Source organism: Eschrichtius robustus, chromosome 11, assembly GCF_028021215.1.
Source record: "Eschrichtius robustus isolate mEscRob2 chromosome 11, mEscRob2.pri, whole genome shotgun sequence".
NCBI lineage: Eukaryota > Metazoa > Chordata > Mammalia > Artiodactyla > Eschrichtiidae > Eschrichtius > Eschrichtius robustus.
In genome coordinates, this window is record NC_090834.1 from 104,494,240 (window position 1) to 104,518,310 (window position 24,071).

The 24,071-nt window shown below is 56.5% G+C and overlaps 1 protein-coding gene across 1 annotated transcript in view; it reads left to right on the forward strand.

Moving 5' to 3' along the window:
- Positions 1-6,948: 6,948 nt before the first annotated feature.
- Positions 6,949-24,071, forward strand: part of DAGLA (diacylglycerol lipase alpha) — a 62,212-nt gene continuing 45,089 nt past the window's right edge. The window contains exon 1 of the mRNA XM_068556360.1: positions 6,949-7,053. The gene's annotated coding sequence lies outside the window, so the exon portion shown is untranslated. The remainder of the gene's footprint in view (positions 7,054-24,071) is intronic.

Genomic DNA, 24,071 nt, shown 5'->3' on the forward strand with positions numbered 1-24,071 from the left:
CCCTCCTGAGGGTTTGATTCACATGAATGGTTTTCAAGAGTCTTCTTGCCCTGGTGGATGCTGGTGAAATGAGACTGAAACTGAGGGCAGAATCTGGGCCTTGGTGGTCTCCAGGGTGTGTGTTTCTGTCTTTCCTCCTCTCTCCTTTCTTCCTCTTCCTTCCTCTTCTCCTCACTTCCTCTGACATCCTCACTGTACCCAGACATCTCCCCCTCCCTATCAAACAGAAGTTCATTCATTCAATAGGGAGGAGGTAGCTGCTGTGGGCCTACTATGTGCCAGGCTCTGGGGCTATGTGCTAAGGACATGGGGGTGACCCAGTCCCTACCCACATGGAGCTTCTAGTCTGGGGATGGGGTCTTGGGGAGGGGAGGGGATGGGGGGCAAACTCAACCACCTATATGAATATGTCATGGCAAACCTTGACAAGTGGCCTGGAGGAAAAGAAAAGAGTGCTTGGATATCACATCAGTAACTGGGAACCTGACCTTCTTTCCCTGAGGAAGCATCCTGGGAACTGACAGCTAAAGAGTAGGGGAGGGGAGAGCCTTCCCAGCAGAGGGAACAGCACATGCAAAGGGCACCTCCGAGGAACAGCATGGCTGGCTTGCCTGATGTGGCTGGAGGGCAGAGAGAAGAGCTGAGAGTGGCCCAGGATGGGGCTGGACACGTTGGCAGGGCCAGACATGCTGGGTGGTAGAGATCACAATAAGAATTTGAGTCTTTTGCCCATCCTGCGACCCAGCAATTCCACTCCTAAGCATCTACCTGTATTAGTTTCCTATTGCAGCTGTCATAAATTGCCACAAACTTGGTGGCTTAAAACAAATCTGTATCTTAGAGTTCTGAAGGTCAGAGGTCCAGAATGGGTCTCACTGGGCTAAAATCAAGGTGTCGGCAGGGCTGTGTTCCTTCTGGAGGCTCTAGAAAGATGAACCATTTCCTTGCCTTTTCCGACTCCTTGGCTCATCTTCAAAGCCAGCAATGGCTTGTTGAGTCTTTCTCATGCTGTCATCTCTCTGGTTCTCTCACCTAGCTTCCCTCTCCCAGTTATAAGGATGCTTGTGATTACTCTGAGCCCACCCAGATAAGCCAGGATAATCTCCCATCTCAAGGTCAACTGATTAGCAACCTTAATTCCACCTGCAATCTGAATTCCCCTTTTTCATGTACTCGAACACATTTACAGGTTCTGGGGATTAGGACGTGGACATCACTGGGGGACCATTATTCTGCCTACCACCCAACCTAAGAGAAATAAGTGCAATGTCCACCAAAAGACTTGTACAAGAATGTTCATAGCAGCCTTATTCGTTAGAGCCCCAAGCTGGAAAAAGCCATATATCCATCAACAGCAGACTAGACAAACAAATCATGGTATATTTATCTAATGAAATATTATACAGTAATAAAAAGAATGAACTATTGATACACATAATAACATGGATGAATCTCACAGACATAATGCTGTGCAAAAGAAGCCAGAAACAAAAGAGTGTGTCCTCTATGATTCCATTTGTAGGAAGTTCAGGAATAGACAAACCTATGGCATAGAAGTCAAATAGTGTTTACTTCTGGGGGGTGGCTATTGACCATTAAGGGCACAAAGAACTGGAAATATTCTGTATCTTTGTCTGGGTCTGGTCACAGGTATATACATACGTAGAAATTCATTATCTGTACACTTTACTGTATACCCAACAAAAATTGGGGTCTGTATTTTCAGAGCGATAAGAAACCACAGCAGGGTTTTAAGCAGTGACATGATATAATCTGATGTTCATTTATAGAAGGTCACTCTACCTGTTTGGTGCAAAATCGAGGAGAAGTAAGAGCAGTTAGGAGACTATGGCAGTGGCCCTGAAGAGACAAGTGTGTCCTGGACTTGGGTGGTACTGGTAGAAATGGACAGAAGTGGGTAGTTGCAAAGATATTTAGGAGGAAAAATCAACTGGACATGATTTAGGACATAGTTGGGTAGATGGATGGGTGGATGGATGGAAGAGTTGATGGATAGATAGGTGGATGGATGGATGGATGGAAAGATAGGTGGATGGATGGATGGGTTGATGGATATGTGGATGAGTAGATGGGTGGGTAGGCGGATGGAGGAGTGAGTGGATGGGTAGGTAAGTGGGCAATGGACAGACTGGGTAGAAGAATGGGTGAGTGGGTGAATGGGTGGGTGGATGGATGGGTGGGTGAAGAGGCAGGTGGGAGAATGAGTTGTTGGGTGAATGGGTGGATGGATGGATGAACACCCTCAAGAGTACTCTCTACTCTTGTTATTATTGTCCAGAAAGTGCAGATGAATCACACTAGTCAGTAAGCAGGCAATCTTTCCCCTGAGACATCTGTCTTTACATCCCATAGCTCCCTAGCGCCCCAAGGAGAAAAACTAGTTACTACAATGTTCATTAGGGAGCAGACACTTACAAATAGGCTGGTTTAATGAGATGCAAGGATCCCCCAATCCTCTGGGCGTTACAGTGAAAGTGCTGGTGATACCCAAGTGAATGGAGGATGAGGTGGGAATGGAAAAACCCCTTGGAAGCCATCAGTCCTCTTTCTCCTCCCTATCTTCACCACCACCTAGACTACCATCACTCTCACCTCCTCCAGCATCTCCACCGTTATCACTCCATCACCACATAGATTTGTCGAGACCCTGACGGCAAATTATGCTTACTCAGGTAAAAGGTATGGGTTGTAGGTCCCCTCTGGTGGGAGGGGACAACTTGCTTCTTGTACAGGACCTCAGCACATCCCAATGGTGGCTGATCTTTTAATCCCTGGCTGGTCCAGCCCCTACTTCCAGGCTATTTGCCCCCATGACACATACCTGTATCTCACAGCAGGAGGAACAAGAAGGCAGGAAAGAAGCTGTTTGCAGAGGGAAGGAGGATTGAAATCCTGCCATGAGATAGCCAGGATGATCCCTAGCTGGGTCCAGGTGTCCCAAACCCCAATTCATATGCATTGTCTAGACCTCGCAACTGGCTAATTTCTCTCCCTGTGGGAGTCTGACAGCTCAGCCTCCAGAGCTTTTCTCTCGCCTCCCCAGGCAGGCGGAGTTTGTGCTATGTGGGTAAACAACATTCCCCTTGGTTGTGAGATGCAAACATTTACCTGGTGGTGGGACTGAGTGATTCCTTCCCATCCACCCCATCCTGGGTACCAGGATTCTGGGTGAGAGCCAGCACTGTACAACACTCAGAGATGGGGGACCCAGCATCTGGGAGTGGGCAATGATCTCACACTGACTACTGGGAAAGTCACATTCACTATTTCACTCAGGGGCCTCCCTGGATTTTTGCATTTGGGAACAAGCCAGGCTAAAGTCGCCATGCACAGATCTATGATTTCATCCATTATCTGATACCCTGCATCCAAGCTAAAATGTGGTCATTGGATCTCCCGCGGCCATAAGCAGATACTATATACTTCAAAACACTGCATGCTTTGAATTCCCCCAGCCTTAAGCCAGTATGCCACATTGGCTTTCCCTCCCTCGGGCTGTGAGGAAAGGCGGTCAATCGCTGGGACCACGGGGCAATGCCGTCAGGGGGTTGGTACCCAGCTCAGGAATTCTGCAGTTGTCTTTCTGCAGGCAGCTCTAACCTGATGCAATCACTAGCCAAGCCATCCCATCCTGCAGCTGCTGGGAGCTGAGAGTCTGGGGCAGGGCACAGCTGTGCCAGCTGTCGGAGACAGATTACTCTACGAAGCTGGGCCGTGACTCACGTTCCAGTACAGGGGAAATGAGCAAAAGTTATACACCGTCTTTGGGGGTGCCAAAAATCATCTTGGTTTTGCCTTGCAAGATGTTCAGCTTGCAGAGCATGGGGCAGACGGAGGAAGGGGGTGGGGAGGAGGCGAGGGGAGCAGATCTGTCTCCAGTCTACTCTGCCTGTCACACACCCCCCATTACTCTAATAACAACGCTCAGCATTTAATCAGCCCCTTTGTGGAAGCAGACGATGTCACACTCATTAATTAGTTAATCCACACAGCACCCCTGGGAGGAGGAGCCATGTTATTATCCCCACTGGGACCTAGAGGGAAACTGAGGCCAGAGTGGGAATTTGGCACCGAGCTGAGGGAACACAGCCTGGCAGCTGGACCTGGACCAATCTGTGGCTTGTGGCCCATTCTGGAACTTCACTCTTGTCTCCCTCCCCTGCTCCACTCTGCTCACAACGCTCGTGGCTGTCTCCAAAGACACCTGGTCAAACTCTGTCAGAACTGGGCCTGAGGGCATTCAGAGGGGAGGACAAACGTGTTGTTGGAGTGGAGGGGGAGCAGCCTGGTGGCTGGACCAGGTAAGGCCCCCAGTGAATGTGTGCTCTGAACCAGACATCTGTTATGGTATGTTTCCTCCAAAGGGTCTGGGAACTAGGGGTGGAGGCGGTGATGTGAGTTTCACCATTGTCAAAATGCCTGCTGTCTGCCTCCTGTTCAGGCAATTCTGAGTTTTGATTGTCTGGTGGTCTTGGAACTGAAGGGAGGAACATTTCCACCAGGAGGCACAATAACGGTTCCACTGAATTGGACACTGGGACTGCCACTTGGTCACTTGGGGATCGTCATCTCACACACACACACACACACACACACACACACAGGAGGGATATGGGTGGAACGCAGGGTCCTTGTGGAGTACCTCCTACACCATCATGCCCAGTGGTAAAGGCAGACAGAATTCTGCTGTGATGCTTTACAGCCAGGATCACCAAAGGCTCAGGCCCTCAAGGATGGAGACTCGGGTCAGTCCACCAGGAAAATGAGATGCAGGCAGGAGGCAAGTGAACCAAGGAATAAAGAGTTAGAGGAAGAAAGTCATAAACACCTTTTAGGAGTTTGCAACTGGTTGCAAAAATAAAGACTGCAGCCGCTACCTTGATGGTTACTGGAGTCGGTTATTTCCTTGTTGGTTACTGGAGTTGCTGAAGATTAAATAATTAACCCCTCCCCCTTTTCTTTTTAAACAGCAATGATTACCATTGAAAAGCATTTTTCATACATTTCCTTTTCCTTTCCATCCATATTTATAATAGCAGTGCTTCTCCAACTGTAATGTGCATACAAATCACCGGGGGATCTTTTCAATCTGCTGAGATGTGGGGGCCTGAGCTTCTGCATTTCTCACAAGCTCCTCGATGGTGCTAATGCCACCCTTTGAGCAGCAAGAATTCGAAGGACATGTTTGTGGTAGTTAAATGCACCCTTTAATTCAGTTGTTAGATGCCCAGATGGGATCACCATAAACCTTGAGGAAAAAGAGACATGGACATCACCTTGAAGACCTTGAACTTGGATCTTGATCGTGACAGCAAGTCTGGAGGTGGCCGATCAGGGAATATTGGAACACAATATTGTTTGGTGAAGATGACTTTGGATGAATGGGAGGAAGATGTGTGTGTGTGTGTGTGTGTACATGTGTGAATTTGTGTGCACTGGGCAGCTAAGGGGGTAGAATGTAGCTGCTATGATTGACCATGGCCCAAGCTGGACCAACAAGATTCTTTCTTTTGGGAATCTAGAACTTTGAACCAAGGGACATTACATTTGGCAGTTTTGATTCTGATTAATTGCAGTGATCTAGACAGAAGGTCCCCAAACTGCTATGCTACAGTCAGTCCTTAAAGCCTCCCTGATACCCTGCCCTTCCTGAGGCTGGGAGAGTCCAACTCTTTCTTGAATCCCCTGTGGTATCCCACCCAGTATTTGCCCTCCCCACCCCCATTTTTCTTTTTTTTAAAATAAGCCGGAGTTTGCCTTCAAAATAACCACGGGTAATACAGAGCTCCTTCCAGAAGTAGGTCCCACCTGCTTCAACAGAGGGGAAGACTGCCCTGGACTCAGAGTCTCACTTTAAACCCAAAAGTCCAGATAATTTTCAGGCGGATACTCCACCGCAGGCCCCTGTACACATAGCTCCTTACGCTCCCACTTACACTAAACTGCTATGTATCACCCTGTTTTCTTGGGGTGACAACAGGGCCCAGAGAACATTTTAGAGGCACTCCCCGTGCTGAAACATGCTACTCTCCTTTTTGCCTCTGAATTCTACTCCACCTTTGAGACCCAGCTGGGTCATTTCAGCCTCCAGACCCAACTCCCTCCCCCACGGCTTGCTTAAGTGCCCCTCAAAGAGCTCCACCTGCCCTCTCTGCTGAGCTCCTACACCACAAGCACCCTGTACTGTGATGGTCTAGTACCCCCTAGACTGAACCGAAGGGCAGGGCCTGGGTTCTGCTTGTCTTCGGGCTCACTCACTCCCCCAGCTTAGCACAAGGCACGTGGACAGGGGCGCTCCCCGCTCAAGGCTAGCTCTCAGGGAAGATGTGTTAAGTGAATGAATGGATGCGTGTGAAGCAGAATAGGAAGGGCAATTTTCTTTATTTTCCAGGAATTCAAAATTGACCAAGCGCCCTCTTGGATGCCAGGCATGATGCTGGGCCCTGTAGGGGTAGAGGGTGAGGGGAGGACAGAGATGATTATGATGTGCTCTGACCCCCCCGCCCAAAGGAGCGCTCAGCACCCCGAGGAGGTGGAACCCATCTCTCTCTTTCCTCCCCCCAAATGAACCAGTTCTCCAGTGATCCTACATGCTTTTTTGCCTCTCCCACGCTAAACCCGGTCACGCGGGGCCTGAAGGAGGGGGACCCAGGCAGCTCCCTTCCCCGCATGCAGCGCGGCCGGTCCTGCCCCTCCCGGCCGCCCACGAAGCTGCGGCGGCGGCGGGAGTCCTGCACCCACCGCCCCCACGCGTGGAGCCCCGCGAAAGACTCCGCTCACTCCGGCCTCGGCGCCGCTCCCCTCCCTGGCACCAGAGGGCGCTGCCGCCCCGCGGTCGTCGCCATGGTCACCGCTGGCGGCGGAGTGGGGTTTACGTAAAGGACGCAGCGTCCCCCGGGGGGCGGAGGCGGCCTTCGCGCCGGCGCCGGCGCCCTGCGGAAGCGGCGTTAGTGAATTGGGGCCTTGGGGAGCCCAGGATGGAGGTGGCGGTCGCGGTGGCGGCGGCGGGTCGAGCCCTGCGGCGGGCTGGAGGTAAGGGGGGCCGCGGGCGCGGCGGGCCGGGCCGCGGACTCGGGCGCGGTGTGAGCGGTGCGGCAGCTGGGCAGTGTCCAGGGCGCGCGGTGGCCCGCCCGACGGGTCCGCGGGCGGAGGCGCGGCTGCCACGCGCGGCCGTGGCAGGTGTGAGATCCGTGGAGCCCCTGGCACCAGTGTGGGAATGGTGACACCCGTGGCACGGGCGTGGGCAGCGTGGGTCTGGCACAGGCAGCGTGGTTTTCCTGGCACGGGTGTCAGAAGAGTCACCCCCACCTTGGTGCGGTGGTGGGTGCCCAGGTGTTAGGCGGGCGCAGCCCTCAGTGCAGGTTGGCGGTGGGCACAACACTTGGACTGGTTCTGGAGTGGCGGTGGCCAGCTTGTGGGCGCATGGTGGTGCCCCTGGCAGGGGTGTGAGGAAGTGCTCTCATTAATAAGGTGTCGGATGGCTCTGGCCTTGACATGGTCTGGAGTGATGGCACCCGGGGCTTGAAGAATTCGTGTCCTCAGCATGGCAGGAGTTCCTAGCGTGACTGTGAGAAATGGCCCTGGCACAGCGTGGTGCCGGGGCAGCCTGGTCCTGCGAGGGGAGAATCCATGGCCCTCAGACCCTGGTGGATGGGAAGGGTAAATGCCCATCCTCCCACCCTGGTGATGATGAGGGGCATTGCCTCTGGCACTGCGGGCCCACCTTTAATATCTGTTGGGTGCACTGGACTGAGGAAGGCAGAAAGCTGAGAGAAGGTTGGTGTCCTTTATAATGGACGTGAAAGAGAGATGCCTGGAGATGCTTCTACCCTGAGGACGCCGACGGTGACCCAGATGGAGTCCTGTCCCAGCATTGTCCTGGGCTCATGAATTCACGCAGCTTTGGGGAGGAGAGGAGAGGTGGACGGTTCTCAGCTCTGCTCACTCTCCCTGAACATGTGTCCTGAGGAATGTGCAGGGCTGAGAGGTGGGCCGTGTCGGTGGGCGGGGGGAGGTGTGTTGCTCTATCCGTCTGTAGTTCCCGGGCCCTGCCTTTTCCTTCGCTCCTGGGTGTCTGGGAGTTGCCTCTCTTCTATGATGCTTGGAAGCTTTTGGGTCCAGAGGATCATTTGGGTGATGTTTGAAAGATGAGTCTGCAGCCACCAGGAGTGTGCTAGGATTGCGTCTGCCCTCATCAGTCCTTTGGGAAGCTCTGGGTGAGGGTCACACTCAGCGTCACATGTGTTCTACTTCACAGAGGGACGATTTACGACCCCCAGAGAAGTCTTAGGATGTGGGGGAATTTGTTAGGTCTTTGTGGATCTCTCGGGGGGAGAAGAATAAATGAGGCTGGGCCTGGAGAAGACCTTTAGGAGTCCAGAAAGACCAAGTTGAGGGTATGGGAGACTAGGGTGGGGGTGGCAGCTCACTTGCCAAAGTGGGTGCTTGGAGATGCTTCTGAGGTTCCTCAAAGCTAGAGTGTTGTCCAGTGCATGCGGAGCCAGGAAACTTGAATTCCAGCCTTGCCTGTGTGACCTTGAGCAGGTGACTTTACCTCTCAGAGCCACATCAGAAGGCGGTCGCAGAGGATGAAAGATGGTGCCCGTGGAAACCCTTTGTGAAAGGCTGTCCAAAGGTCAGGGATTATCATCAGGTAAAGAGACCAAGACAGGAGGCAGAGGAAATGGAGGCATGGAATGTGATTGGGGAGGAAGGCAGCCGGAAGGTCGAGGGCCTGTCATAGGGAATTAGAGGCCCTGAGCGTAAGGGCTCCTGGTGGGGAAAGTGGGATCTGTTGACATTGTGAGTCAGCTGCCGAGCAGGAACCAGGCCCCAGGGCTCCCGAGGACTGTCCGAGCGTGGCCACAGCAACTGTAGCGTCCTGCAGGAGTGGCCAGAGCAAGAGGGAGCCCTTCGCCGGGGCTGCAGACGTGCTCGTGGCCGTGCAGGGCTGGGAGGTGTCCTCGGCTGACAGATCTGGGGTACCTGGGTGGGAGCGAGACTTGGAAGTGTGCACTTTCTCTTGAGAATTTCCTTTGGCTCTGGGTTCAGAGGATGGGGGTGGGGAGCAGCCGCATCAGAGTTTTGGGGGCTGTGGCCTGGAGAAAGCCCAGTGGGTCACAGTCACCAGAGGGATGCAGGGCTGGGGGGTGCTGTGAGCGAGGTTGAGGCTGGTTGGCAGGAGGCTGGGGCCCATGGGGGGCGCCCTCGGATACACGGGGCAAGGAGAAGGGGTGATGGGTACCCTCATAGGGGGTCTCTGAGGGCAGACAGGTGTAGCAGGAATTCCTCGGGACGTGGGCCCACTTCTGCCTGAAGGGCCTTCCCAGGTGGAGAAGCTGAGGGTGGCTGCCAGTTGCTTTACTTTCTGCCACTGGGGCCTAGTTCCTGATAATGGGCTGCAGAGCCTGGATTACATACCCCACGGCGAGAAGGCTTTGCACTGGAAGGCCTGATTCCGTGAACCCAGGCCCGGTTTCTCCAGCATTCCATGTGAGTGTCTGCCTTAGCCAGCAACCCGTTTCACAAGCTTGGTCCCGAGGCAGAAAGTTTCTGTCCTGTGTCCATGCTGCAGTGTCAAGCCACAAGGGGAGAAAGAGGACACGACCCCCACAAGGGGGAGGGGTTGCCGCCTGGACACTGCCTGGCGCTGCAAGTGCCTCCTCGGCCACTTGTTCCCAGGTCATCCGCGGGGTGCCCGAGGCCTGTCCCACATGCTCCCTGGGCCCCTTTTGCTGCCTCTGCAGGAGTTGCCAGCACTTCAGCTCCTGCTTGGAAAGCTCTCCTAGTGCAAGTCCATTAAGAGGAAGCCTCAGGCCTCCCTGATGTGAATATTCAGCATTCACATCCCCTCAGCTCACCCTCCACACCTCCGCCTGTTTGTTCTGATTTGTGGCTCAGCCTCATGGTTTGGGGATCCAGGAGCCACCCCTTGCTCCACCCCTTTGCAGCCACCCCTTGCCATCTGCTTGGGATGCTGGGACTCTGCACAGCAGAGCTGGGTGGCAGGCGGGGCAGATCGGAGACGTCGACAGGAGGAATTGGCCTCTGTTTCCCAAAAGCAGAGCAGGGCTTTCTTCCGAGTCCTCAGGGTTTGAGGCCACAGGGAGCCCAGCCAGGTCACCACCACCCCTCGTCGTGCTGCACAGCTGCTGATTTTGAGCAGATTCCAGCTGGGGCAGGGGGCTGGTAACACAGGAGTGGCCGTCGAGGGCAAGCGGCTCTCTGGAGCTGAGATTTTTTTCAACTCTGGTCCTCAGTCCTATTCCTATTTCTTTGTCCATGTTTCTCCAAAAGTTGCTTAACTCAGCTCCTGGCAACCTTTCCTTCCTCAGCCACCTCATAAATCATGGTGCCCAGTGGCTCAGCTTCAGGGGTGCCTGGGAATTGGGCATCTTTGGACAGAGGCTTCCTGGGCCACAGCTGAAGGCCCAGACCCTCCCCGCAGTCCCTCTCGCCGGGACCAGAAAGGGATCCCCCTTAGGGTTTAATCGCCTGTTGGCCCACGTTCCATCTGAGTTCGGTTTCTCCCTGGAATAGCTTTACATTACACTCTAGTGGACCGGGTGAGTGGCGCTGGGGAAATATCAATGAGCATGCGGTCAGAGGACGATAAATCTTTTAGAGCCGTGGAGCCCAGGACATTGTGGGATGTGGTTACATCTCAGCGGGTAGGGCTAAAGACTGTTAATGTTGATTTTCCTTTTTCCTTTCTGATACAGACTTTGGCTGGACTGGATCTCCCTGGGTGGACGGGACACTGGGTGTGTAGGCGAGGAGGATCCAGGAAAGCCCCTACCCTGTGGGGTCCTCTCAGCTGCTGAGGGGGGTCCAGGGAGGTGATGTGGAGGGGAGTGGTTTGGCCACAGGTGAGGGCGTTGGGCAGGAGTGCCCAAGTCCTCTGCAGGATCACGGAGACGGGCAGGGGTAGGGCCGTTGTCACTGCACGGCTGCCGGGCGATTGCACGTGTGCAAAGCCGCGTGTGCCCGTAAGCAAGCGTTTCTGTGGGAGGTGAGGGCTGAGGGGGTGTGGAGCGCCTGGTGGCGGGGGAGCTTGTGGGTTCCTGTGTCTGGCTGGCCTGGTGTCAGTGGGTGTGTGCAGTGGGGTGTTGCTGGGCCCCACGAAGCAGGAGAGAACAGTGGGAGTCAGGGGGAGGTCTCCTTCCAGCTCCAGGAGGGTGAGTTTAACGTCTCCATGTGATTCTTACGAGAGCAACCTTTCTGCTTTCTCAGTATTCCTTAGAAGGACGCCCAGGCTGGGGGTGTGGCTCTCTGATGCCCATATGTACTCACACACGCCTGCTTCCACCTCCTCCCCAAGCCCACTGGGAAGTCAGCCGGGGACAGTCCTCCGGGGTGACAGAAGAGAGCACTATAGCCCAGAGGCCTTACGATTTGGGACTCTGGAGTCAGACAGACCCGAGTTTGAATCCTGCTATCTCTTTACACCTCAGTTTCCCCATCTGTAAGATGGGGACAGTAAAACCTCCCACAGGGGTGGTTGTAAGAATCCCATGCCTGACGAGTGGAGAGATCATGATGGAGGCACGCACACTCGGTTTACATTTTTGCTCCTGCAGGCAGGATCTTTTCCACAGAAAAGCAGTTACATCATGATCTGCATACATTAGCACCGGGGGAGATGTCATAGGTCATGTCCCTTTTCTCGATAAGGAGAAATTAGCTCCACCCTACCCTTGGCATGGATGGAATCTGGCCTATCTGTTAATAGAATCACACACAAGATAATGTTTTGGCCCCTGGGGAATGGTTCCACCCCGACTGAGTCGATAGTTATTTCTTGAGCACCCACCGAGGGTTGGGGTCAGTGAGGGCCATGAAGATGCAGTGGACACACTAGCGCCTCTAAGGTATAGATTCTGGTGTTCAAAATCTATTGAGAAGATATGAGATGGACACAGAGGTCTACGCTGTAACGTCAAGAGGTGGGTGCCACCGGCGGTCAAAGGAGATCAGGGGAGACTTAAGTGGTGGTGACCTTTAACCTGGGCCAGCCAGGTGATTGTAGAGGAAATGGCAGCAACAGGAGATATGGCTGGGAAAGCGAGGGGCTGACCGTTTGTGGTCTGGCTTGACTACAGGCGCCGGAAACAGAAGTGATGAAAGGTTGAAATCGTGAGCTGGGGGCTGGGTCCCCAAGAGCCATGACAGTGAGGCTGAAGGTTTGGCCCATGAACGTGGGCAGTCACTAAAGTGTTCTGAGCGAGAGTCTGGCAGCCGGTGCCGGCGGGACCGGGGGGCAGGAGTGGGGAGGCCAGCTGGCGTCTCGGGCAGGTGCCGGGTTTGGAGGGCTTGAACCGGGGCAGGGGCCGCCCTGGGCAGGGTGGGGAGAGACCACCCTGACTGATTACGGAGGGGAGGTGGAGGCCCCGAGGTTTGTCACTTTGGTCAGTAGAGGCGGGGCCTGGAACAGGGCCTCTTCCCTGCCTCTGATGCGGCTCCCACACTTGACTTTCAGCTGCTTTGAGTCTGGTGGGTTCCAGGCCCAGAGTGTGAGTGGGAGGCTGTTGGGGATCCCCTGAAGGAGGCTGTTCTCGTCCCTGAGGACCCACTGAGGGGGTTCCAGTATTCTTAGCACTTATTTCCGGGTGTTTGATCATTTTCTCACCAAATTACCCCTTGAAATTTCTCCTGCCTGAGTTCAGCCCAGGAGGTTACTATTCTGGGAAGTTTCATCAAAACCCTCCGGGCATTTGAGAGCTCTCTTAGCCTGGGGGGTGGCGGGGGAGGGGAGAGGGTCGAGGGGAGAGGGGGAGAGGAGGGGGAGGGGGAAGGGAGGGGGAGAGGAGGGGGAGGGGGAGGGGAGGGGGAGTGGGGAGAACGGGGCTTATCTTCACCTGTGTTTTGGGAGCTGCTCCTGAGAACCAGTTCCGCCACCTGGAGATGCTCCTGGCCACAGAGCCTGCAGGCCCGGGCCAGAGAGGGTGGGCTGTGCCGTGTAAGGTGAGACAGGATGCCGCCTCTAATTCATCCCAAAGAGGCCCCTTGTCCTCGCGTCTCCTGGAGCCATTTAATTAATTTATGATTGATGTTCCTGGACTTACTTGAGGTTAATTTATTATTGATGTCTCTTCATTATAGACAATCTACCCTGCACCTCCCAGCACATGGCTGCCCCTGCTGGGCAGGCCTCACGGTGGGGTGAGCTTGGTGGGGCTGCTCCTCTGGCCCCCACCCCCACCCCAGGAACAGCGCCTTGCACTTGGCTTTTGCCAAACCCTCTCAGGTTTGGGGGTCGGGAGGCCTCAGGGCATCTGTCTCCAGGAGCCTTTGCTCAGCCACAAAACAACAGTAATAATAACAATAGTTTCCATTTTGTGAATTCGGGGAACTCAACCTGGCACAGCATACAGTATAGACAGGATCCCATTTACTCCTTGTAATAGGTATCCCTCTACTCCCCCCATCCCTCTACCCCTGTCTTACAGGAGGCTCAGACAGGGTGAGTTACCTGCCCAAGGACACACAGCAAGTAGGTGGGAAGCCAGAGTTTGAAACCAGGACCCCTCCCTCTGCTCTGTGAGCCCTGCCTCTCCTTCAGGCCCACACAGACCCCCTCTCCCGTGACACCTTTCTTCCAGCCCCATTGCACTCCAGGACTGTCCTACCTGACGTGATCAGGGGGCAGAGCGCTGGCGCCCCTCTGAGCGTGTGTTGTTAAATGTTCGTGGCTTGTTCCCCTCGCTAATCCATGTCCTCATTGAAGGCTAACAGTGATGGCAAATAGCACTTACTGAGTGCACACGCCAGGCGCCATGCTAAGCACTTGACATGCGTTAGCTCATTTAATCCCCGAAACCACGCGAGAGGCAGGTGGTATTAACCCATTTTATAGGTGAGGTTTAGAAATGTGCTCTAGGCACTCAGCTAATAGAGGGCAGGGCCTCCTGGACGCCAGCGGCCTTGAGATACAGGGTGCTGGTCTCGTTCTTCTTGTAATTCTCTTCTCTCTCCATCTCCTCTGGCCTGTATATCAGATATCTGTATATTTATCCAACGCCTCAAACCTTTCGCCTGTCTGGCCTGATGTGTCGGGCACCCTCCTTTGCCATGGGGACCAGGAGTACCCACTCCTGGGATCCCAGGATGGGTGATTTTAGGGAGACAGCAAGGCAGGTGGAAGGTGCTGGGCCTGGATTCTGCCCCTGGCTCTGCTGGGCAACTTCAGATGAGTCACTCAGCCTTTCTGAGCCTCAGTCGCCCCGTTTGTATAAGAGCAACAATGATACTCTCTCTCCTTCATGGGCTGTCCCCATGCTCAGAGGTGATGCTGGATGGGAAAGACACTGTACTGATCAAGGGTTAGAATTGCTCGTGTGTGAGATTCAAAGCTTCAGGAGCTGGCGTGAAGGCCAGGAATGCTTAAGACGGGGCATAGTCCCGGGCCAGGGCATCTGCACCCACCCTCTGAGTTGCCCGGATGGGCTAGTGAATTCCATGGTTTGCCAGCTGGAAGGCCTTGCTCAAGGACCCTGTTGGGCCAAGAGCTGGGCAGGAGGTCTCTAGAGTGGGGGCCAGACCGCTGTCTGGTGTCCCGGTTGGCTGACCAGTGCCTGGGCCCTTGGAGGCCGCCCCACCTGCGCTGGGGCCTTGGGTTGCGTGGAAGTGCGTGGGGCCCACCTGGGGTTTCTGGGCCTCACCACCCTTCTGGTCTCCCACACGCCCGGGCAGCCTGACCAGGTCGCTTCAGGCAGGGTTTGGTGAGGAAGGAGGATAGCTCACCACGCAGCCGCCGGGACCTCTCCTCACCCCTCAAAATATGCGGAAAGCCTGGTGAAGAGGTGAGCCCTGCGTCTGTTCCGGAAAGCGGTGAGACTGTCAGCCTCTCGATGGCAGGCTTCCCAGGGCGTTGGCTAGAAACCCTCTGCTTTCTCATCAGCTTTACTCCGAGCACGTTTCAGCGCCGAGCTGGGCATGGGGAGCGCAGCATGTGCTTCCAGGGCTCCCCCGGGCCCCGGAGAGGAGGGCAGAGGCCTCAGACTGTGGGTAGGGGCGAGGCCTGCCCGGCATGACTGTTGGAAATCTGTGGCCGGGCTGCAGTGAGGTGACGGCTGGTTTCACTTCCCAAGTTTCCACCCTCTGCAGGCGGGGATTACATCAGGCTCCACTTCATCCACGCTCCTGCATTGCCCTGGGACAGCTGCCCTGCTGCAGCTTCAGGCAGGACCTCTCGGCAGCCCTGGGCCCAGCAGCCGAGGGCACTGTCCTGGCCTTTGCAGTCTCGCTGGATACGCTACCTCCCAGTTGGCACTGCCCACCTGGCCCTCTTGGGTTGGGACTGCCAGGTCTCCAAGACGATGCTGCCCTTTCGTTCCTCCCATCACCCACCTCTGATTCATTTTCTTTCTCTTTAAACTCAGTGTAACATAGGCCTGCAAACATGGACTTCAGCGTAAAGCTCCATTCGAGTCCACTACTACTCGGGCAAGTCACTTAACCTCTCAGAGCCTCAGTTTCCCCATCTCTGAAATGGGGGATCTAGTGGAATATGGCACACTGGGCAGCTGTCGGGATCAAATGAGACGCGACCTCTTTGGAAGTTCCGCCCGATGCCAAGAGCACTGTCAGTGTTACCCGCTGTCCACTCTTCTGTCCCCCCAGGCGGTGCTAAACTGAGAGGACCCTCCCTTTCCTGAGGCTGTGTCCTGCAGCCAGGCAACCCTTGCACCACCCCTGGCACTTGTCAGAGCTGGCAGCGTCTCACCGTCCCTCTGGCACTGACCCTGTTCCCGCCCCAGCACTCTCTGAGGCTGCCCGTCCCTCTTTGGTTCCTCTCCTAGTTTGGTTTCCTTCCCTTTGGCGCCTCTTCCATCCGGCTGCCTTTTTTTTTGGTCCACCTTTTCCTCCCCTGAGGCCTTTGGGGGAAGCCAGGTCTTTCCTTAGACACTCTCTGACCCTCCCTGTGCCAAGTGGCAGCCCCCCAGCCCCTCCCGCTCCCCTCGGCTGTGGGAAGATGGCCTGTGGGTGAGCTTGTGCATCCCGAGCATGGCAGTCATGGCTTGGCCTCACAGCCAAGAACACTGGCAACCTTGACAAGTCCGGAGTCCCGTCCGGTCCGTTCCAGCCCTGGGAGCCTGTCGGTTGGGGCAGCGACTGGAGAAGGAAGCCAGCCTGCGGGGCCACAAAGCCCCACCTGAGGCTGGAGTTTCCCGTCACAGCAAACCCTCCCTGTCCTCCTCGGTTCCAGGGACGTGTGGAAGGAGAAGGCCAGAGTCAACCCCAGTGTCCCGGAGCCAGAAAAACCAGCCGCATCTGGAGTCTCTTTCCTCCTGGGAAGCCAAGGAATTTTTCTCAAGAGGTGGTTTCAGCCTCATACCTTTGAGAGAACTTGGTCTTCTGCCGACACCGTCCCCGGGACTGGGGCCAGATTGCAGAGCAGGGAAGAGTCCTGCCGCTTGTAAACTCCCGTCACCCGTTCTCAGGGACACTCGTCAAGCAGCTTACTGCACGCTTAACCCTGTGCCTGGAGCTGGGAATAAGAAAAGTTACCACCACTTCCTCAGAGAGTTCCCAGGTCAAGGACTGACACATAAACAGACAAATGTAACAACAGCAACAATAGCAAAGCGAGCCCTCTCTGCCAGGCACCTTCCTAAGTGCTCTATGTGCGGTAACTCATTTAACGCGAAGGATAGCGACCGCTCTCGTGCGGCGGGCGCTCACCGTGCTCTGTGCTGGGGCACTGCCCTGGGAGGGAGGCGCAGGTGTTTGACAGCTGAGGGACAGGTTGAGGATCTCAGCTTCCTTGGAGAGCTGAAGGGACCTGCTAGAGGCCGTGTACCTGCAGCTGGCCGGCTGGGCCTCGGACCCCCCTTTGTCTGGCCCCTGCTCTCGCGGTGTTCCTTCTTGCTCCCCCATCTCGTGTCAGGTTCAGGGACCCCGTGAACCACAGGAAGGACAGACAGGTTCCTACAAAAGGAAGACCCCCTATGGCCACCCTGTTGCTGAGAGGACCAGCCTGCCCACTCCTTTTCATTGCCCATGTGTGGGCCCGTCTGTGGCTCAGACCCTGCACCTCGCCGCCCTGGCAGGCAGCACAGGAGGCTTCCTCTCACCCCCATTCCCCCTGCCAGCGGTGCTGAGCTGCTGAAGATTGTTCTCCTTGCTGCCTGCCTGCTCTACCGTGCAGTTTAATAAACGGCTAACAGAGGGCCCCCGTGCTCTGGGGCCGCCTTCTCCATTTCTTGGCCCCTTCAGAGAGCCTGACCCACCCCCCACCCCAGGTGAACCCCATTCAGCAGGCTTCCGGCGGCGGTAACTAAGCCGGGCGCCCAGCCCACCACCTGCTCAGTACTTTATAAAAGATTAACCTTAATGGTGTAATGAACTCCCATCATAAAGCAGCTGGAGCAGTGCATCCTGGGATGTATAAATTATAGGAGCCCTCTGAAGTTGTAATTGGAAATGGCAGCAAGTGGAAGGTTGAAAGGGGCCGGCCTCGTTGGGCTGAGCACGGCTATTCTCTGCTGCCTTTCAAAAGGCACACTGAGCTGAGTCTGGCTGCGAAGAAAGAATGTCCTCAGACCATACTGAACTCCTGGTTGCTCCGCCCCGGTTCCCACTTCCTGCCCCCGGCTGTGTCCGCAGAGCCTGTGGGCTTAGGAGGCGGAACCCCTACCCCGGCCTGGGCCGCAGACGGAGTGGGCCGGGAGGGAAGAACACAGGCGTGGACGCAGCAGACTGGGAGGCCCCCGGCCCGCCGTTTCCCGGGGAGCGCTTCGGAGCAGTTGGTCTGACTCCCCCGGTTTCCGAGGTCTCATCTGTAAAGTGCGGAGTCGGAGGCCACCTGTCACAGTGGTTGTGGGGCTTGAACAGGAATCCGCAGGGGGTGTTGTGATTTGGGGTGAGGGGCTCTGGAGCTGGACCGCCCGGCTTCTGGTTGCAGCTCCTGCTGGTGGCACTTGGGAGACCTTAACCAGGTCATTTAACCTCGCAGCTGCAGAATCTCAGCTGGAAAATCAGGGGAATCATTGACCTGCGTCTGAGGAGTGTTAGGAGGATGGGGTTAAGGTCTCAGCAAAGTGCTGCTTTAGGGACTTCCCTGGAGGTCCAGTGGTTAGGACTCCGAGCTTCCATTTCAGGGGGCATGGGTTCGATCCCTGGTCAGGGAACTAAGATCCTGCAAGCCTCGAGGCACTGCCCAAACAAATAAAAAATTAAAAAGTGCTGCTTTAATGGGCACACAGATCCCCAGGGAGCTTGCCAATGCAGGTTCCCATTGAGGCTGGATGGGACCACAGATCTGCTCCTCAGGATGTGGCTCACGGAGCACACCTTGAGCGGCCAGGGCACAGTGTTCGACCCATAGGAAGTGCTTACTAAGTGCCAGCTGTGATCGCCCCTCCAGGCACAGTGCCCATCGCCGGCACCTGCACGTGGTACCCACACGGGTTTAGTTGAGCGCTCCTGAGTGTGGCCCATGAGCCAGCAGCAGCACCTGGAAACAGGTTAGAAAAGCAGAATCTCAGGACGCCCCTCCCTCCACTGAATCAGCATCTCTGGAGTGGGGCCCAGGACTCTGCAGTTTAACCAACTCTGAGGTGCTGCCTCTGCTTGCTCAGGTAGGAGGAGCACTGGTGGGCTTCATCCTCGAGAGCCGGGCTTCTCGGAGTGCAGGGAGGTTCAGAATCTCCTGGGGCTGGCCATGCTGGGGCTTGCTCAGCCATAGGCTCCTGGGCCCTACCTTGGACCAACTGCTTCAGAATGTCTGGTAGGGGCTGGAAGCCTGCGTTTACCCATCTCCTCCCTGCCGATTCAAGTTTGAGAGTCACTGGAAATCACTCACTGTCTGAGAGCTGTGGAGAAGGGCAGGACCCCCATCCCTACCCCCCTCCCCACGTTCTGCACAAGGCTCCGCCTCTGCTGGGGGAGAATGAACCCTAGAGAGAGCCAGGAGCCCCGGGCTCCAGCACCACCCCGTGGGGGCCTGGAGCCACTCATCCTGGGGCCCAGCTGTGGGGCTTTTCTCACAGCGAGAAGAGGGAAACAGCCTAAGGGCCACCAGTAGGGAACTGGTTGAATAAACTCACATACCCCATGTGCATGGACTGCTCCACAATAATGAGGGAAGGTAGGGCTGGAAAAATGTTAAATGAGGAGAAATTTTCACCTTCTCTAGCTCAGTGAAAAAAAGCGGTAGGTACGGAATGATCCCATATTTGAACAGGGAAAAAAAAACTAGACAGATGTTAATAGTTAATAATTTTCCTAGAGGGATCATGGATGATTTCTATTTTCTTTCCCTTTCTCTTTCTCTTTTTTTGGTTTCTGTTTTCTGTGGAGAACATGTACTTTGTGATAAGAAGGAAAAAGTAGGCATAGATAAGTATGTCTGGTCCAGGGTCCTCAGGACACAGGTGCCAGTGGCAGCCCCAGACGCCCAGGACAGTGTTTCTCTTGCTCGACCTACCTGCTGGGGTATCCTTCACCTTGGACCCTCTCCTCCAGGCTGTGCCCAGTGTTCCCCAGTCCTTCCTGCTGTTTCTCCCACTTTCTCACTTCCTCCCTGCCTTGAGTCTTCCCTGGTGATGGCGGGGCACGTCCTCCTCTTTACACAAGAGGAATGAGTGGGGAGGGGAGAGCCGAGGGATGGGAGGCCCTCCCGGCTTGCAAGCCTCTGGGGCAGAGTTCAGTTTTCATCAGGGCATCACCTAGGAGGCTAAGCCTAAGTTCCAGAATCTAGACACATAGCATGTGCTTGAGAAGTAATGGTTGAATGAATGAGGCTTGGAATGCAGCCAACAGGAGGACAAGGACCCATAGCTGTGTGACCTTGGGCACATCAGCGCACCTCTCTGGGCTTAAGAGTCTTCATCGCTAAGAGTCAGGGAGTCTTGAACTCTGATTTCCCCGGGCCCTTCCAGCTCTCATCTCTGGTGAGTCACATACCTTCCCACTCCTGCTCCTTTGCCTGATTTTCTAAGCAATTTGTGTTGTCCAGGAAGACCCCACCTGTCCGTTCCAGCTGCCCCGTGAGAGTGTGTGCAAAAGCAGCTGCTCAGGGCAGGGCCCTCAAGGCAAGGGACAAAGGGAGGAGCAGGAGGAAGGGAGACCCATGGTGCTGAGAAAGCCACCAATAGAAGAGGGCTTGAGGGCATTTGAGCGTTCCTGGATCTGATAGTGGCCTCCCACAAACGCTTTGTTGCCTGTGTGTCATTTTTTATCTTCTCCTGACCAAAGCTGCCTTTATCCCAGTGCCTCTTGCCTGGCTTTGCAGCTGAGACCCAGTTTCCATCAGGCCCCAGCAGCCCCGAGTGTGGCCCTTTGAGCTGCTGTTTTCTAATGAGTGGCTCAGTGGAGAGAAGGGGTGGGAGAAATCCATTCAAGCCATTTGTTTTAAAGACATTTCAGTAAACTCATGGGATTTGTGGTCACATCTTTTCAGTGTTCTTTCAGAGAAATGGGTGGGTTTCTGGGTCTCTCCAACCACCAACTCCCCTTCCTGGCAGCAACCTAGAGGCAGGAGTTGGGAGCTAACGGCGGTGCTCAGCACAGGGCACTTCCAGGGCAGAGGAGAGGGAGACAGGCTCTGTGCTGGCTGGGGCGCAGCCCCTGCACAAGGTGCATTGGCCCCCGGGGGTTCTGGGAGGCTTCTGTGTGCGGGGTGGGGCAGGGGCCTGGTGTCCCCCCTCTTTCTGCCTGGTGGTGAGCTCCTGCTCAGCTGTGAGCACCCTCCTGGAAGCCTTCTCTGTCTGCCTTGGGCTAAGCAGCTGACCTTGCTGTGGGGTCCCTGGCATCAGAGCCTTGTACTCCCTGACCTGCGTGTGGATTTCCTCCTCATTCTGCACTGTGAGTGCCTCAAGGTTGGGGCTTGTCATCTTTGCATTCATAGCCCCCGAGGCTCCTTCTTTTTTTTTTTTTTTTTTTAATTTATTTATTTTTAAAATTTTATTTTTGGCTGCATTGGGTCTTCGTTGCTGCGCACGGGCTTTCTCTAGTTGCGGTGAGCGGGGGCTACTCTTCGTTGCGGTGCGTGGGCTTCTCATTGCGGTGGCTTCTCTTGTTGTGGAGCATGGGCTCTAGGTGCGCGGGCTTCAGTAGTTGTAGCACGTGGGCTCAGTAGTTGTGGCTTGCGGGCTCTAGAGCGCAGGCTCAGTAATTGTGGTGCACGGGCTTAGTTGCTCCGCGGCCTTTGGGATCTTCCCGGACCAGGGCTCGAATCCGTGTCCCCTGCATTGGCAGGCGGATTCTTAACCACTGTGCCACCAGGGAAGCCCCCAGTGGCTCCTTCTTAAGATCCCGTTGAGCGCATCTGAAGCCTCAGCTGGGCGGGTCTGCTTCCCCACCTGAGGCAGTGGGTGGGGCGGACTCAGAGCATCACCCTCCCCTTACCTATGCCCAGAAGGTGGTCCTACCCGGGCAGGTGTCAGGCTGGAAGGGATTGGAGTAATGGAGTAGGTGGCGTTCAGCAGTGAGGCACCGGCCCGGCAGGACCTTGCCCACCAGGCCCCCTGCACACTCAGGCAGCCGGAAGCAGCGAGGTGGCCGCTAACGCCAACCGCCAACCGGTCTGGCGGGTTTTTGGGACCTGGCCGGGTTTCTTGAGGGATGGGATGTCCTGCTGGGAGCAGGCTTTGTGCCTGTCCTTTCTGTCTTTACCCTTTCAGGCTGCTCCTCTCCTGGCCTTGCTCTCCTCTTTGCCCCGCCTCCCTCCTCCTGGGCAGAGCCTTGACCCTGCCCTTCCTGGGGTTCAGGGCAGCCTGTAGTGGAGGTGCCCAGGCAGGAGACTAGCCAGGGCCCCACAGGAACGAGGTGGCCCCGTGAAGGCCTAGAGGCACTGAGACCCTGGGAGGCAGGATGCCCAGTGGCTGGGGAGACAGGCACGGGGCCGGAGCTGGCAGTGGCCTTGGCGACCGAGCTCCCACCCCCTTCCTCACTGCTGTGTCAAGCATAAGGGACCAGAGCTCCGAAGAGGCCGCAGGGCAAGGCCCAGGGCCTGAGCCCTCACTTGTAGGGCCCCTCTGAGCCCTGACTCCTCCCTGCCCCGCAGCCAGGCTCCCCTCTCAGGGAGCAGGAAATGGGGGTGTTCTCTCGCCCTCTGCGGGGAGGGGCTGGGCACCCCACTCCGTAGGTGTCAGCGGAACTGTCACCCAGCGGTGGGTGCGGGTGCCAGGATTTCCCTGGCTGACTCACTCACCCCGGCCTGGCTGTGCCTCAGCCCAGGCGGGAGCTGTTTGTGAAGGTGTCTGGGTAGCGAGAGCGGCTCACACGAAGGGAGTCCCGGGAACCGGGGGAGTGGGGGCCGGGGGGAGGGCAGCAGTTCCCTCCACGGAGCCTCAGGCCTCCCTCCTGCCCCACGGCACGCCCCCCGCCCGTCCCCGCCTAACCCCACACCTCCATCACGCACAGCGACCCCACTTCCTGACACGGGAGGAGCCGTGAGGCATCGAGGGTCCTGAGCCCAAAGAACGGGCCTGGCTGCTCCCTGCCTCCCTGAAAGATTCCCCCAGGGGTGATGAAACGCCCTCCCTCCAAAGGACAGAGGAGCCATTGATTCCCTTGATCCCCAGGCATTTCACAGACAGGGTGACCAATGGGGGTGCTGAGAGGCAGGAAGTGGGGCCGGCACAGTGACCCAGCCCAGGGGCCAAGGACCCCTGGAGAAGGGGTGAAAATTGTCGGCTCCCCTCCAGAAGAATTCACACAGGCCTGTGCGCAATTTCCGGGCCCACAGATGCCCCGGAGCACAGCTTCGGGCCCTCCGGGCTGCCAACGGCCTGTGCCGCCCTCCGGAGAGCAGGCAGGGGGACGCAGGTGTCGCAGTTACGGTGTGTGGGGGGCAGGGGAGGACCGAGCAGACAGAATGTGGAGCGCACGGCTGGAGAGCGGGCCTGTGGGGGCGGCAGCAGCAGGGCCGCGTGGGGCGAGCTGGGCTGGGGGTGGGATGGGATGCACAGTTCTGGGTGATTGCCCCAGAGCTCCTGCCTTCCACTTGCCGAGGCGAGGGGGAGTCGCCCCCTGACCTCTCCAGGCTGGAGTGGCAGGGGCCGGCAGCCCCCCACCGCCCTGGGGGCCAGGCTGCCAGGGCTGAGGTCCCTGGGCGACATTTAGGACCCTGGCACAGTTCAGTCTAGGTGGGCAGGCTTCTCAGCCCCCTACCCACGCTCCTGGTCTGGTGAGAGATGCAGCGGTTTTTGTTGGCTGGGTGCCGGCGGGGAGCTCCAGTGTCTCTGATGAGCGAGCTGCCTAGCCCCCTGGCCAGCATGTCCAGCCTTGTTGGCCACATTAATCCCTCTGTGAGCAGGGTCAGGGCAGGGTGGCCCGGGGAACGAATGGGGTTCGCGGGCCCAGCCTCCAGAGCAGTGGGGCTGCAGGCACAGCCACGAGGGCAGGGCTCTCTCTCCCCGGCTCTCAGCTCAGCCCCCTGCTGCGGTCGGGCACGGAGGCTGCCGAGCAGGCAGGACGCGAGGGAGGCCTGGCCCGAACTGGGATGGGCCCTCGAGACAGGGCCAGCACACCTCAGCCCTCCAAGGGCAGCTTTCTTTAAAGGCCAGAGGACAGCCCTGCACAGGAGCCTACAGAGGCCCTGGGAGCTGGGTTGCAGGCCAGGGGTCTTGTTCTGCTCCCGACCTGCTGCTGACCTTGGTGTGGCCTGGGGCAGGTCTCTGCATCCTTAGCCCTCACTTTCCTCCCTGAAATGAGCATGTGTGACTCAGTGGCCCAGAAGGTTCCTTCCCACCCAGATGTTCTCCTGTTGTTCACTGAGCCCCCAGCTTAGAGACTGAGGGAGGGCCCGAGGACCTTCTCCTGATGGGCCTAGGTGGCCAGGTGCCCCCGCACCGCGGAGCAGGGCAAAGGTCCTCTCTTGGACTCTCCGTGTCTCCTCCCTCCTCCCTGGGGTGATGGGCTAAAGTGAGATAATGGCCACAAGCTCCTAGTACAAGACCTCTGGCAGGTCGTTGGGCTCTCGCTAAATAGTAGTTGGTATTGTCACCCTTATTATCATTATGTTTGAGATGTTATTGTTGTGGTGGGGTTGGCTCCGCAGAGCCTGCAGGGGGCTCCCTGGAAGGGGTTGTGTGGCCCATGCC